We start from the raw sequence: 13,068 nt of genomic DNA on the forward strand, positions 1-13,068 counted from the left end.
GACCATAGGCTGTACAGAGAAATATCTGCTTCCAAAACCAAAACGCAGCGGTCTAACAGAATGGTTGTCAATGTGTGCATTCAACTGAGAGAGTTAAACTCGCGTGTGGATTCAGCGGTTTGCATACCCTTTCTGTGCAGAATCCCGAAACCGGTATTTCCATCCCAATGCCAGCATATGAACTAAACAGCAGGAAACTTCGTCTAAATCTCAGGAGAAACGTTTCCTTGAAACTGCTCAGCTGTGCGTTCGTTCACCTAAGAGTGTTGAATCTATGTTGAGATTCAGCGAGTCAGAAACACGTTTCTTCTAGGAGCTGCGTTGGGATATTCCCGAGGGAATGGGACCATAGGCTGTACCGAGAATCATCTGCTTCTAAAACCAAAACGGAGCTATCTAACTGAATGGTTGTCAATCTGTGCATTTAACTGACAGAGTTAAACTCCCGTGTGGATTCAGCGGTTTGCAAACCCTTTCTGTGCAGAATACCGAAACCGGTATTTCCAGCCCAATGCCGGCATGCGTACTAAACAGCAGGTAACTTCGTCTAAAACTCACGAGACACGCTTCCTTGGAATTGCTCTGCTGTTCTTTCGTTCACCTAAGAGAGTTGAATCTATGTTGAGATTCAGCGAGTCAGAAACACGTTTCTTCTAGGAGCTGCGTTGAGATATTCCCGAGGGAATGGGACCATAGGCTGTACCGAGAATTATCTGCTCATAAAACCAAAACGGAGCTATCTAACTGAATGGTTGTCAATGTGTGCATTCAACTGACAGAGTTAAACTCACGTGTGGCTTCAGCGGTTTGCAAACCCTTTCTGTGCAGAATCCCAAAACCGGTATTTCCAGCCCAATGCCCGCATATGTACAAAACAGCAGTAAACTTCGTCTAAAACTCAGGATAAACGATTTCTTGAAAATGCTCTGCTCTGCGTTCGTTCCCCTAAGAGAGTTGAATCTATGTTGAGATTCAGCGAGTCAGAAACACGTTTCTTGTAGGAGCTCCGTTGGGATACTCCCGAGTGAATGGGACCATAGTCTGTACAGAGAAATATCTGCTTCTAAAACCAAAACGGAGCTATCTAACTGATTGGTTGTCAATGTGTGCATTCAACTGACAGAGTTAAACCCACGTGTGTATTCAGTGGTTTGCAAACCCTTTCTGTGCAGAATCCCAAAACCGGTAATTCCATCCCAATGCCGGCATACGTACTAAACAGCAGTTAACTTCGTCTAAAACTCAGGAGAAACTTTCCTTGAAACTGCTCTGCTGTGCGTTCGTTCACCAAAGAGAGTTGAATCTTTGTTGAGATTCAGCGAGTCAGAAACAAGTTTCTTCTAGGAGCTACGTTGGGATATTCCCGAGTGAATCGGACCATAGGGTGTACAGAGAAATATCTGCTCCTAAAACCAAAACGGAGCTATCTAACTGAATGGTTGTCAATGTGTGCATTCAACTGAGAGAGTTAAACTCGCGTGTGGATTCAGCGGTTTGCAAACCCTTTCTGTGCAGAATCCCGAAACCGGTATTTCCAGCTCAATGCCGGCATATGTACTGAACAGCAGGAAACTTCATCTAAAACTCAGGAGAAACGTTTCCTTGAAACTGCTCTGCTGTGCATTCGTTCACCTAAGAGAGTTGAATCTATGTTGAGATTCAGCGAGTCAGAAACACGTTTCTTCTAGGAGCTGCGTTGGGATATTCCCAAGTGAATGTGACCATAGGCTGTACAGAGAAATACCTGCTTCTAAAACCAAAACGGAACTATCTAACTGAATGGTTGTCAATGTGTGCATTCAACTGACAGAGTTAAACCCACGTGTGAATTCAGCGGTTTGCAAACCCTTTCTGTGCAGAATCCCGAAACCGGTATTTTCAGCCCAATGCCGGCATACGTACTAAACAGCAGGAAACTTCGTCTAAAACTCAGGAGAAACGTTTCCTTGAAACTGCTCTACTGTGCCTTCGTTGACCTAAGAGAGTTGAATCTGTGTTGAGATTCAGCGAGTCAGAAACACGTTTCTTCTAGGAGCTGCGTTGGGATATTCCCGAGTGAATGAGACCATAGGCTGTACAGAGAAATATCTGCTTCTAAAACCAAAACTGAGCTATCTAAGTGAATGGTTGTCAATGTGTGCATTCAACTGACAGAGGTAAACTCACGTGAGGATTCAGCGGTTTGCAAACCCTTTCTGTGCAGAATCCCAAAACTGGTATTTCCATCCCAATGCCGGCATACGTGCTAAACAGCAGGAAATTTCGTCTAAAACTCAGGAGAAACGTTTCCTTGAAACCGCTCTGCTGTGCTTTCGTTCACCTAAGAGAGTTGAATCTATGTTGAGATTCAGTGAGTCAGAAACACGTTTCTTCTAGGAGCTGCGTTGGGATATTCCCGGGTGAATGGGCCCATAGGCTGTAGAGAGAAATATCTGCTTCTAAAACCAAAACGGAGCTATGTAACTGAATGGTTGTCAATATGTACATTCAACTGACAGAGTTAAACTCGCGAGTGGATTCAGCGGTTTGTAAACCCTTTCTGTTCAGAATCCCAAAACCGGTATTTCCAGCCCAATGCCTGCAAACGTACTAAACAGCAGGAAACGTCGTCTAAAACTCAGGAGAAACGTTTCCTTGAAACTGCTCTGCTGTGCGTTCGTTCACCTAAGAGAGTTGAATCTATGTTGAGATTCAGCGAGTCAGAAACACGTTTCTTCTAGGAGCTGCGTTGGGATATTCCCGAGGGAATGGGAACAGAGGCTGTACAGAGAAATATCTGCTTCTAAAATCAAAACGAAGCTATCTAACTGAATGGTTGTCAATGACTGCATTCAACAGACAGAGGTAAACTCGCTTGTGGATTCAGCGGTTTGCAAACCCTTTCTGTGCAGAATCCCAAAACCGGTATTTCCAGCCCAATGTGGGCATACGTACTAAACAGCAGGAAACTTCGACTAAAACTCAGTAGAAACGTTTGCTTCAAACTGCTCTGCTGTGCGTTCGTTCACCTAAGAGAGTTGAATCTATGTTGAGATTCAGTGAGTCAGAAACACGTTTCTTCTAGGAGCTGCGTTGGGATATTCCCGAGTGAATGGGACCATAGGCTGTACAGAGAAATATCTGCTTCTAAAACCAAAACGGAACTATCTAACTGAATGGTTGTCAATGTGTGCATTCAACTGACAGAGTTAAACTCGCGTGTGGATTCAGCGGTTTGCAAACCCTTTCTGTGCAGAATCCCAAAACCGGTATTTCCATCCCAATTCCGGCATATGTACTGAACAGCAGGAAACTTCGACTAAAACTCAGGAGAAACGTTTCCTTGAAACTGCTCTGCTGTGCGTTCGTTCACCTAAGAGAGTTGAATCTATGTTGAGATAGAGCGAGTCAGAAACACGTTTCTTCTAGGAGCTGCGTTGGGATATTCCCGAGTGAATGGGACCATAGGCTGTACAGAGAAATATCTGCTTCTAAAACCAAAACGGAGCTATCTAACAGAATGGTTGTCAATGTGTGCATTCAACTGAGAGAGTTAAACTCGCGTGTGGATTCAGCGGTTTGCAAACTCTTTCTGTGCAGAATCCCGAAACCGGTATTTCCAGCTCAATGCCGGCATATGTACTGAACAGCAGGAAACTTCATCTAAAACTCAGGAGAAACGTTTCCTTGAAACTGCTCTGCTGTGCGTTCGTTCACCTAAGAGAGTTGAATCTATGTTGAGATACAGCGAGTCAGAAACACGTTTCTTTTAGGAGCTGCGTTGGGATATTCCCGAGTGAATGGGACCATAGGCTGTACAGAGAAATATCTGCTTCTAAAACCAAAACGCAGCGGTCTAACAGAATGGTTGTCAATGTGTGCATTCAACTGAGAGAGTTAAACTCGCGTGTGGATTCAGCGGTTTGCATACCCTTTCTGTGCAGAATCCCGAAACCGGTATTTCCATCCCAATGCCAGCATATGAACTAAACAGCAGGAAACTTCGTCTAAATCTCAGGAGAAACGTTTCCTTGAAACTGCTCAGCTGTGCGTTCGTTCACCTAAGAGAGTTGAATCTATGTTGAGATTCAGCGAGTCAGAAACACGTTTCTTCTAGGAGCTGCGTTGGGATATTCCCGAGGGAATGGGACCATAGGCTGTACCGAGAATCATCTGCTTCTAAAACCAAAACGGAGCTATCTAACTGAATGGTTGTCAATCTGTGCATTTAGCTGACAGAGATAAACTCCCGTGTGGATTCAGCGGTTTGCAAACCCTTTCTGTGCAGAATACCGAAACCGGTATTTCCAGCCCAATGCCGGCATGCGTACTAAACAGCAGGTAACTTCGTCTAAAACTCACGAGAAACGCTTCCTTGGAATTGCTCTGCTGTTCTTTCGTTCACCTAAGAGAGTTGAATCTATTTTGAGATTCAGCGAGTCAGAAACACTTTTCTTCTAGGAGCTGCGTTGAGATATTCCCGAGGGAATGGGACCATAGGCTGTACAGAGAAATATCTGCTTCTAAAACCAAAATGGCGGTATCTAACTGAATGGTTGTCAACGTGTGCATTCAACTGACAGAGGTAAACTCACGTGTGGATTCAGCGGTTTGCAAATCCTTTCTGTGCAGAATGCCAAAACCGGTATTTCCAGCCCAATGCCGGGATACGTACTAAACAGCAGGAAACTTCGTCTAAAACTCAGGAGAAACGTTTCCTTGAAACTGCTCTGCTGTGGGTTCGTTCACCTAAGAGAGTTGAATCTATGTTGAGATTCAGCGAGTCAGAAACACGTTTCTTCTAGGAGCTGCGTTGGGATATTCCCAAGTGAATGTGACCATAGGCTGTACAGAGAAATACCTGCTTCTAAAACCAAAACGGAGCTATGTAACTGAATGGTTGTCAATGTGTGCATTCAACTGACAGAGGTAAACCCACGTGTGAATTCTGCGGTTTGCAAACCCTTTCTGTGCAGAATACCGAAACCGGTATTTTCAGCCCAATGCCGGCATACGTACTAAACAGCAGGAAACTTCGTCTAAAACTCAGGAGAAACGTGTCATTGAAACTGCTCTGCTGTGCGTTCGTTCACCTAAGAGAGTTGAATCTATGTTGAGATTCAGCGAGTGAGAAACACGTTTCTTCTAGGAGCTGCGTTGGGATATTCCCGAGTGAATGGGACCATAGGCTGTACAGAGCAATATCTGCTTCTAAAACCAAAACGGAGCTATCTAACTGAATGGTTGTCAATGTGTGCATTCAACTGAGAGTTAAACTCGGGTGTGGATTCAGCGGTTTGCAAAGCCTTTCTGTGCAGAGTCCCAAAACCGGTATTTCCAGCCCAAAGCCGGCATATGTACTGAACAGCAGGAAACTTCGACTAAAACTCAGGAGAAACGTTTCCTTGAAGCTGCTCTGCTGTGCGTTCGTTCAACTAAGAGAGTTGAATCTATGTTGAGATAGAGCGCGTCAGAAAGACGTTTCTTCTAGGAGCTGCGTTGGGATATTCCCGAGTGAATGGGACCATAGGCTGTACAGAGAAATATCTGCTTCTAAAACCAAAACGGAGCTATCTAACAGAATGGTTGTCAATGTGTGCATTCAACTGAGAGAGTTAAACTCGCGTGTGGATTCAGCGGTTTGCAAACCCTTTCTGTGCAGAATCCCGAAACCGGTATTTCCAGCTCAATGCCGGCATATGTACTGAACAGCAGGAAACTTCATCTAAAACTCAGGAGAAACGTTTCCTTGAAACTGCTCTGCTGTGCGTTCGTTCACCTAAGAGAGTTGAATCTATGTTGAGATACAGCGAGTCAGAAACACGTTTCTTTTAGGAGCTGCGTTGGGATATTCCCGAGTGAATGGGACCATAGGCTGTACAGAGAAATATCTGCTTCTAAAACCAAAACGGAGCGGTCTAACAGAATGGTTGTCAATGTGTGCATTCAACTGAGAGAGTTAAACTCGCGTGTGATTTCAGCGGTTTGCATACCCTTTCTGTGCAGAATTCCGAAACCGGTATTTCCATCCCAATGCCGGCATATGAACTAAACAGCAGGAAACTTCGTCTAAATCTCAGGAGAAACGTTTCCTTGAAACTGCTCGGCTGTGCGTTCGTTCACCTAAGAGAGTTGAATCTATGTTGAAATTCAGCGAGTCAGAAACACGTTTCTTCTAGGAGCTGCGTTGGGATATTCCCGAGGGAATGGGACCATAGGCTGTACCGAGAATCATCTGCTTCTAAAACCAAAACGGAGCTATCTAACTGAATGGTTGTCAATCTGTGCATTTAACTGACAGAGTTAAACTCCCGTGTGGACTCAGCGGTTTGCAAACCCTTTCTGTGCAGAATACCGAAACCGGTATTTCCAGCCCAATGCCGGCATACGTACTAAACAGCAGGTAACTTCGTCTAAAACTCACGAGAAACGCTTCCTTGGAATTGCTCTGCTGTTCTTTCGTTCACCTAAGAGAGTTGAATCTATGTTGAGATTCAGCGAGTCAGAAACACGTTTCTTCTAGGAGCAGCATTGAGATATTCCCGAGGGAATGGGACCATAGGCTGTACCGAGAATTATCTGCTCCTAAAACCAAAACGGAGCTATCTAACTGAATGGTTGTCAACGTGTGCATTCAACTGACAGAGTTAAACTCACGTGTGGATTCAGCGGTTTGCAAACCCTTTCTGTGCAGAATCCCATAACCGGTATTTCCAGCCCAATGCCCGCATATGTACAAAACAGCAGTAAACTTCGTCTAAAACTCAGGATAAACGTTTTCTTGAAAATGCTCTGCTCTGCGTTCGTTCCCCTAAGAGAGTTGAATCTATGTTCAGATTCAGCGAGTCAGAAACACGTTTCTTGTAGGAGCTCCGTTGGGATACTCCCGAGAGAATGGGACCATAGGCTGTACAGAGAAATATCTGCTTCTAAAACCAAAACGGAGCTATCTAACTGATTGGTTGTCAATGTGTGCATTCAAATGACAGAGTTAAACCCACGTGTGTATTCAGTGGTTTGCAAACCCTTTCTGTGCAGAATCCCAAAACCGGTAATTCCATCCCAATGCCGGCATACGTACTAAACAGCAGTTAACTTAGTCTAAAACTCAGGAGAAACTTTCCTTGAAACTGCTCTGCTGTGCGTTCGTTCACCAAAGAGAGTTGAATCTTTGTTGAGATTCAGCGAGTCAGAAACAAGTTTCTTCTAGGAGCTACGTTGGGATATTCCCGAGTGAGTCGGACCATAGGGTGTACAGAGAAATATCTGCTCCTAAAACCAAAACGGAGCTATCTAACTGAATGGTTGTCAATGTGTGCATTCAACTGACAGAGTTAAACTCGCGTGTGGATTCAGCGGTTTGCAAACCCTTTCTGTGCAGAATCCCAAAACCGGTATTTCCAGTCCAATGCCGGCATACGTACTAAACGGCTGGAAACTTCGTCTAAAACTCAGGAGAAACGTTTCCTTGAAACCGCTCTGCTGTGCATTCGTTCACCTAAGAGAGTTGAATCTATGTTGAGATTCAGCGAGTCAGAAACACGTTTCTTCTAGGAGCTGCGTTGGGATATTCCCAAGTGAATGTGACCATAGGCTGTACAGAGAAATACCTGCTTCTAAAACCAAAACGGAGCTATCTAACTGAATGGTTGTCAATGTGTGCATTCAACTGACAGAGTTAAACCCACGTTTGAATTCAGCGGTTTACAAACCCTTTCTGTGCAGAATCCCAAAACCGGTATTTTCAGCCCAATGCCGGCATACGTACTAAACAGCAGGAAACTTCGTCTAAAACTCAGGAGAAACGTTTCCTTGAAACTGCTCTACTGTGCCTTCGTTGACCTAAGAGAGTTGAATCTTTGTTGAGATTCAGCGAGTCAGAAACACGTTTCTTCTAGGAGCTGCGTTGGGATATTCCCGAGTGAATGGGCCCATAGGCTGTAGAGAGAAATATCTGCTTCTAAAACCAAAACGGAGCTATGTAACTGAATGTTTGTCAATATGTACATTCAACTGACAGAGTTAAACTCGCGTGTGGATTCAGCGGTTTGCAAACCCTTTCTGTGCAGAATCCCAAAACCGGTATTTCCAGCCCAATGTGGGCATACGTACTAAACAGCAGGAAACTTCGACTAAAACTCAGTAGAAACGTTTGCTTCAAACTGCTCTGCTGTGCGTTCGTTCACCTAAGAGAGTTGAATCTATGTTGAGATTCAGTGAGTCAGAAACACGTTTCTTCTAGGAGCTGCGTTGGGATATTCTCGAGTGAATGGGACCATAGGCTGTTCAGAGAAATATCTGCTTTTAAAACCAAAACGGAGCTATCTAACAGAATGGTTGCCAATGTGTGCATTCAACTGAGAGAGTTAAACTCGCGTGTGGATTCAGCGGTTTGCAAACTCTTTCTGTGCAGGATCCCGAAACCGGTATTTCCAGCTCAATGCCGGCATATGTACTGAACAGCAGGAAACTTCATCTAAAACTCAGGAGAAACGTTTCCTTGAAACTGCTCTGCTGTGCGTTCGTTCACCTAAGAGAGTTGAATCTATGTTGAGATACAGCGAGTCAGAAACACGTTTCTTTTAGGAGCTGCGTTGGGATATTCCCGAGTGAATGGGACCATAGGCTGTACAGAGAAATATCTGCTTCTAAAACCAAAACGCAGCGGTCTAACAGAATGGTTGTCAATGTGTGCATTCAACTGAGAGAGTTAAACTCGCGTGTGGATTCAGCGGTTTGCATACCCTTTCTGTGCAGAATCCCGAAACCGGTATTTCCATCCCAATGCCAGCATATGAATTAAACAGCAGGAAACTTCGTCTAAATCTCAGGAGAAACGTTTCCTTGAAACTGCTCGGCTGTGCGTTCGTTCACCTAAGAGAGTTGAATCTATGTTGATATTCAGCGAGTCAGAAACACGTTTCTTCTAGGAGCTGCGTTGGGATATTCCCGAGGGAATGGGACCATAGGCTGTACCGAGGATCATCTGCTTCTAAAACCAAAACGGAGCTATCTAACTGAATGGTTGTCAATCTGTGCATTTAACTGACAGAGTTAAACTCCCGTGTGGATTCAGCGGTTTGCAAACCCTTTCTGTGCAGAATACCGAAACCGGTATTTCCAGCCCAATGCCGGCATACGTACTAAACAGCAGGTAACTTCGTCTAAAACTCACGAGAAACGCTTCCTTGGAATTGCTCTGCTGTTCTTTCGTTCACCTAAGAGAGTTGAATCTATGTTGAGATTCAGCGAGTCAGAAACACTTTTCTTCTAGGAGCTGCGTTGAGATATTCCCGAGGGAATGGGACCATAGGCTGTACAGAGAAATATCTGCTTCTAAAACCAAAATGGCGGTATCTAACTGAATGGTTGTCAACGTGTGCATTCAACTGACAGAGGTAAACTCACGTGTGGATTCAGCGGTTTGCAAATCCTTTCTGTGCAGAATCCCAATACCGGTATTTCCAGCCCAATGCCGGGATACGTACTAAACAGCAGGAAACTTCGTCTAAAACTCAGGAGAAACGATTCCTTGAAACTGCTCTGCTGTGCGTTCGTTCACCTAAGAGAGTTGAATCTATGTTGAGATACAGCGAGTCAGAAACACGTTTCTTTTAGGAGCTGCGTTGGGATATTCCCGAGTGAATGGGACCATAGGCTGTACAGAGAAATATCTGCTTCTAAAACCAAAACGGAGCGGTCTAACAGAATGGTAGTCAATGTGTGCATTCAACTGAGAGAGTTAAACTCGCGTGTGGATTCAGCGGTTTGCATACCCTTTCTGTGCAGAATCCCGAAACCGGTATTTCCATCCCAATGCCGGCATATGAACTAAACAGCAGGAAACTTCGTCTAAATCTCAGGAGAAACGTTTCCTTGAAACTGCTCGACTGTGCGTTCGTTCACCTAAGAGAGTTGAATCTATGTTGAGATTCAGCGAGTCAGAAACACGTTTCTTCTAGGAGCTGCATTGACATATTCCCGAGGGAATGGGACCATAGGCTGTGCCGAGAATTATCTGCTCCTAAAACCAAAACGGAGCTATCTAACTGAATGGTTGTCAATGTGTGCATTCAACTGACAGAGTTAAACTCACGTGTGGATTCAGCGGTTTGCAAACCCTTTATGTGCAGAATCCCAAAACCGGTATTTCCAGCCCAATGCCCGCATATGTACAAAACAGCAGTAAACTTCGTCTAAAACGCAGGATAAACGTTTTCTTGAAAATGCTCTGCTCTGCGTTCGTTCCCCTAAGAGAGTTGAATCTATGTTGAGATTCAGCGAGTCAGAAACACGTTTCTTGTAGGAGCTCCGTTGGGATACTCCCGAGTGAATGGGACCATAGGCTGTACAGAGAAATATCTGCTTCTAAAACCAAAACGGAGCTATCTAACTGATTGGTTGTCAATGTGTGCATTCAACTGACAGAGTTAAACCCACGTGTGTATTCAGTGGTTTGCAAACCCTTTCTGTGCAGAATCCCAAAACCGGTAATTCCATCCCAATGCCGGCATACGTACTAAACAGCAGTTAACTTCGTCTAAAACTCAGGAGAAACTTTCCTTGAAACTGCTCTGCTGTGCGTTCGTTCACCAAAGAGAGTTGAATCTTTGTTGAGATTCAGCGAGTCAGAAACACGTTTCTTCTAGGAGCTTCGTTGGGATATTCCCGAGTGAATGGGACGATAGGCTGTAAAGAGAAATATCTGCTTCTAAAACCAAAACGGAGCTATCTAACTGAATGGCTGTCAATGTGTGCATTCAACTGACAGAGGTAAACTCGCGTGTGGATTCAGCGGTGTGCAAACCCTTTCTGTGCAGAGTCCCGAAACCGGTATTTCCAGCCCAATGAAGGCATACGTACTGAACAGCAGGAAACTTCGTCTAAAACTCAGGAGAAACGTTTCCTTGAAACTGCTCTGCTGTGAGTTCGTTCACGTAAGAGAGTTGAATCTATGTTGAGATTCAGCGAGTCAGAAACACGTTTCTTCTAGGAGCTGCGTTGGGATATTCCTGAGTGAATGGGACCATAGGCTGTACAGAGAAATATCTGCTTCTAAAACGAAAACGGAGCTATCTAATTGAATGGTTGTCAATGTGTGCATTCAACTGACAGAGGTAAACTCGCGTGTGGATTCAGCGGTGTGCAAACCCTTTCTGTGCAGAGTCCCGAAACCGATATATCCAGCCCAATGAAGGCATACGTACTAAACAGCAGGAAACTTCGTCTAAAACTCAGGAGAAAGGTTTCCTTGAAACTGCTCTGCTGTGCGTTCGTTCACCTAGGAGAGTTGAATCTATGTTGAATTTCAGCGAGTCAGAAACACGTTTCTTCTAGGAGCTGCGTTGGGATATTCCCGAGTGAATGCGACCATAGGCTGTACAGAGAAATATCTGCTTCTAAAACCAAAACGAACCTATCTAACTGAATGGTTGTCAATGTGTGCATTCAACTGAGAGAGTTAAACTCACATGTGTATTCAGCGGTTTGCAAACCCTTTCTGTGCAGAATCCCAAAACCGGTATTTCCAGCCCAATGCTGGCATACGTTCTAAACAGCAGGAAGCTTCGTCTAAAACTCAGGAGAACCGTTCCCTTAAAACTGCTCTGCTGTGCGTTCGTTCACCTAAGAGAGTTGAATCTATGTTGAGATTTAGCGAGTCAGAAACACGTTTCTTCTAGGAGCTGCGTTGGGATATTGCCAAGTGAATGGGACCATAGGCTGTACAGAGAAATATCTGCTCCTAAAACCAAAACGGAGCTATCTAACTGAATGGTTGTCAATGTGTGCATTCAACTGACAGAGTTAAACTCACGTGTGGATTCAGCGGTTTGAAAACCCTTTCTGTGCAGAATCCCAAAACCGGTATTTCCATCCCAATGCCGGCATACGTACTAAACAGCAGGAAACTTCGTCTAAAACTCAGGAGAAACGTTTCCTTGAAACTGCTCTGCTGTGCGTTCGTTCACCTAAGAGAGTTGAATCTATGTTGAGATTCAGCGAGTCAGAAACAGGTTTTTTCTAGAAGCTGCGTTGGGATATTCCCGAGTGAATGGGACGATGGGCTGTAAAGAGAAATATCTGCTTCTAAAACCAAAACAGAGCTATCTAACTGAATGGTTGTCAATGGTGCATTCAACTGACAGAGGTAAACTCGCGTGCAGATTCAGCGGTTTGCAAACACTTTATGTGCAGAGTCCCGAAACCGGTATTTCCAGCCCAATGCCGGCCTACGTACTTAACAGCGGGAAACTTCGTCTAACACTCAGGAGAAACGTTTCCTTGAAACTGCTCCGCTGTGAGTTCGTTCACGTAAGAGAGTCGAATCTATTTTGAGATTCAGCGAGTCAGAAACACGTTTCTACTAGGAGCTGCGTTGGGATATTCCTGAGTGAATGGGACCATAGGCTGTATAGAGAAACCTCTGCTTCTAAAAGCAAAACGGAGTTATCTACCTGAATGTTTGTCAATGTGTGCATTCACCTGTCTGAGTTAAACTCACGTGTGGATTCAGCGGTTTGCAAATCCTTTCTGCGCAGAATCCCTAAACCGGTATTTCCAGCCCAATGCCGGCAAACGTAGTAAACCGCAGAAAACTTCGTCTAAAACTCAGGAGAAACGTTTCCTTGAAACTGCTCTGCGGGGCGTTCGTTCACCTAAGAGAGTTGAATCTATGTTGAGATTCAGCGAGTCAGAAACACGTTTCTTCTAGGAGCTGCGTTGGGATATTCCCGAGTGAATGGGACCATAGGCTGTACAGAGAAATATCTGCTTCTAACACCAAAACGGAGCTTTCTAACTGCATGGTTATCAATGTGTGTATTCAACTGACAGAGTTAATCTCAGGTGTGGATTCAGAGCTTTGCAAAACCTTTCTGTGCAGAATCCCAAAACCGGTATTTCCAACCCAATGCCGGCATACGTACTAAACAACAGGAAACTTCCTCTAAAACTCAGGAGAAACGTTTCCTTGAAACTGCTCTGCTGTGCGTTCGTTCGCCTAGGAGAGTTGAATCTATGTTGAGATTCAGCGAGTCAGAAACACGTTTCTTCTAGGAGCTGCGTTGGGATATTCCCGAGTGTATGGGA

This window comes from Aotus nancymaae, unplaced genomic scaffold, assembly GCF_030222135.1.
Source record: "Aotus nancymaae isolate 86718 unplaced genomic scaffold, 86718_ANA_hifiasm-v0.15.2.pri h1tg000072l, whole genome shotgun sequence".
Classification (NCBI taxonomy): domain Eukaryota; kingdom Metazoa; phylum Chordata; class Mammalia; order Primates; family Aotidae; genus Aotus; species Aotus nancymaae.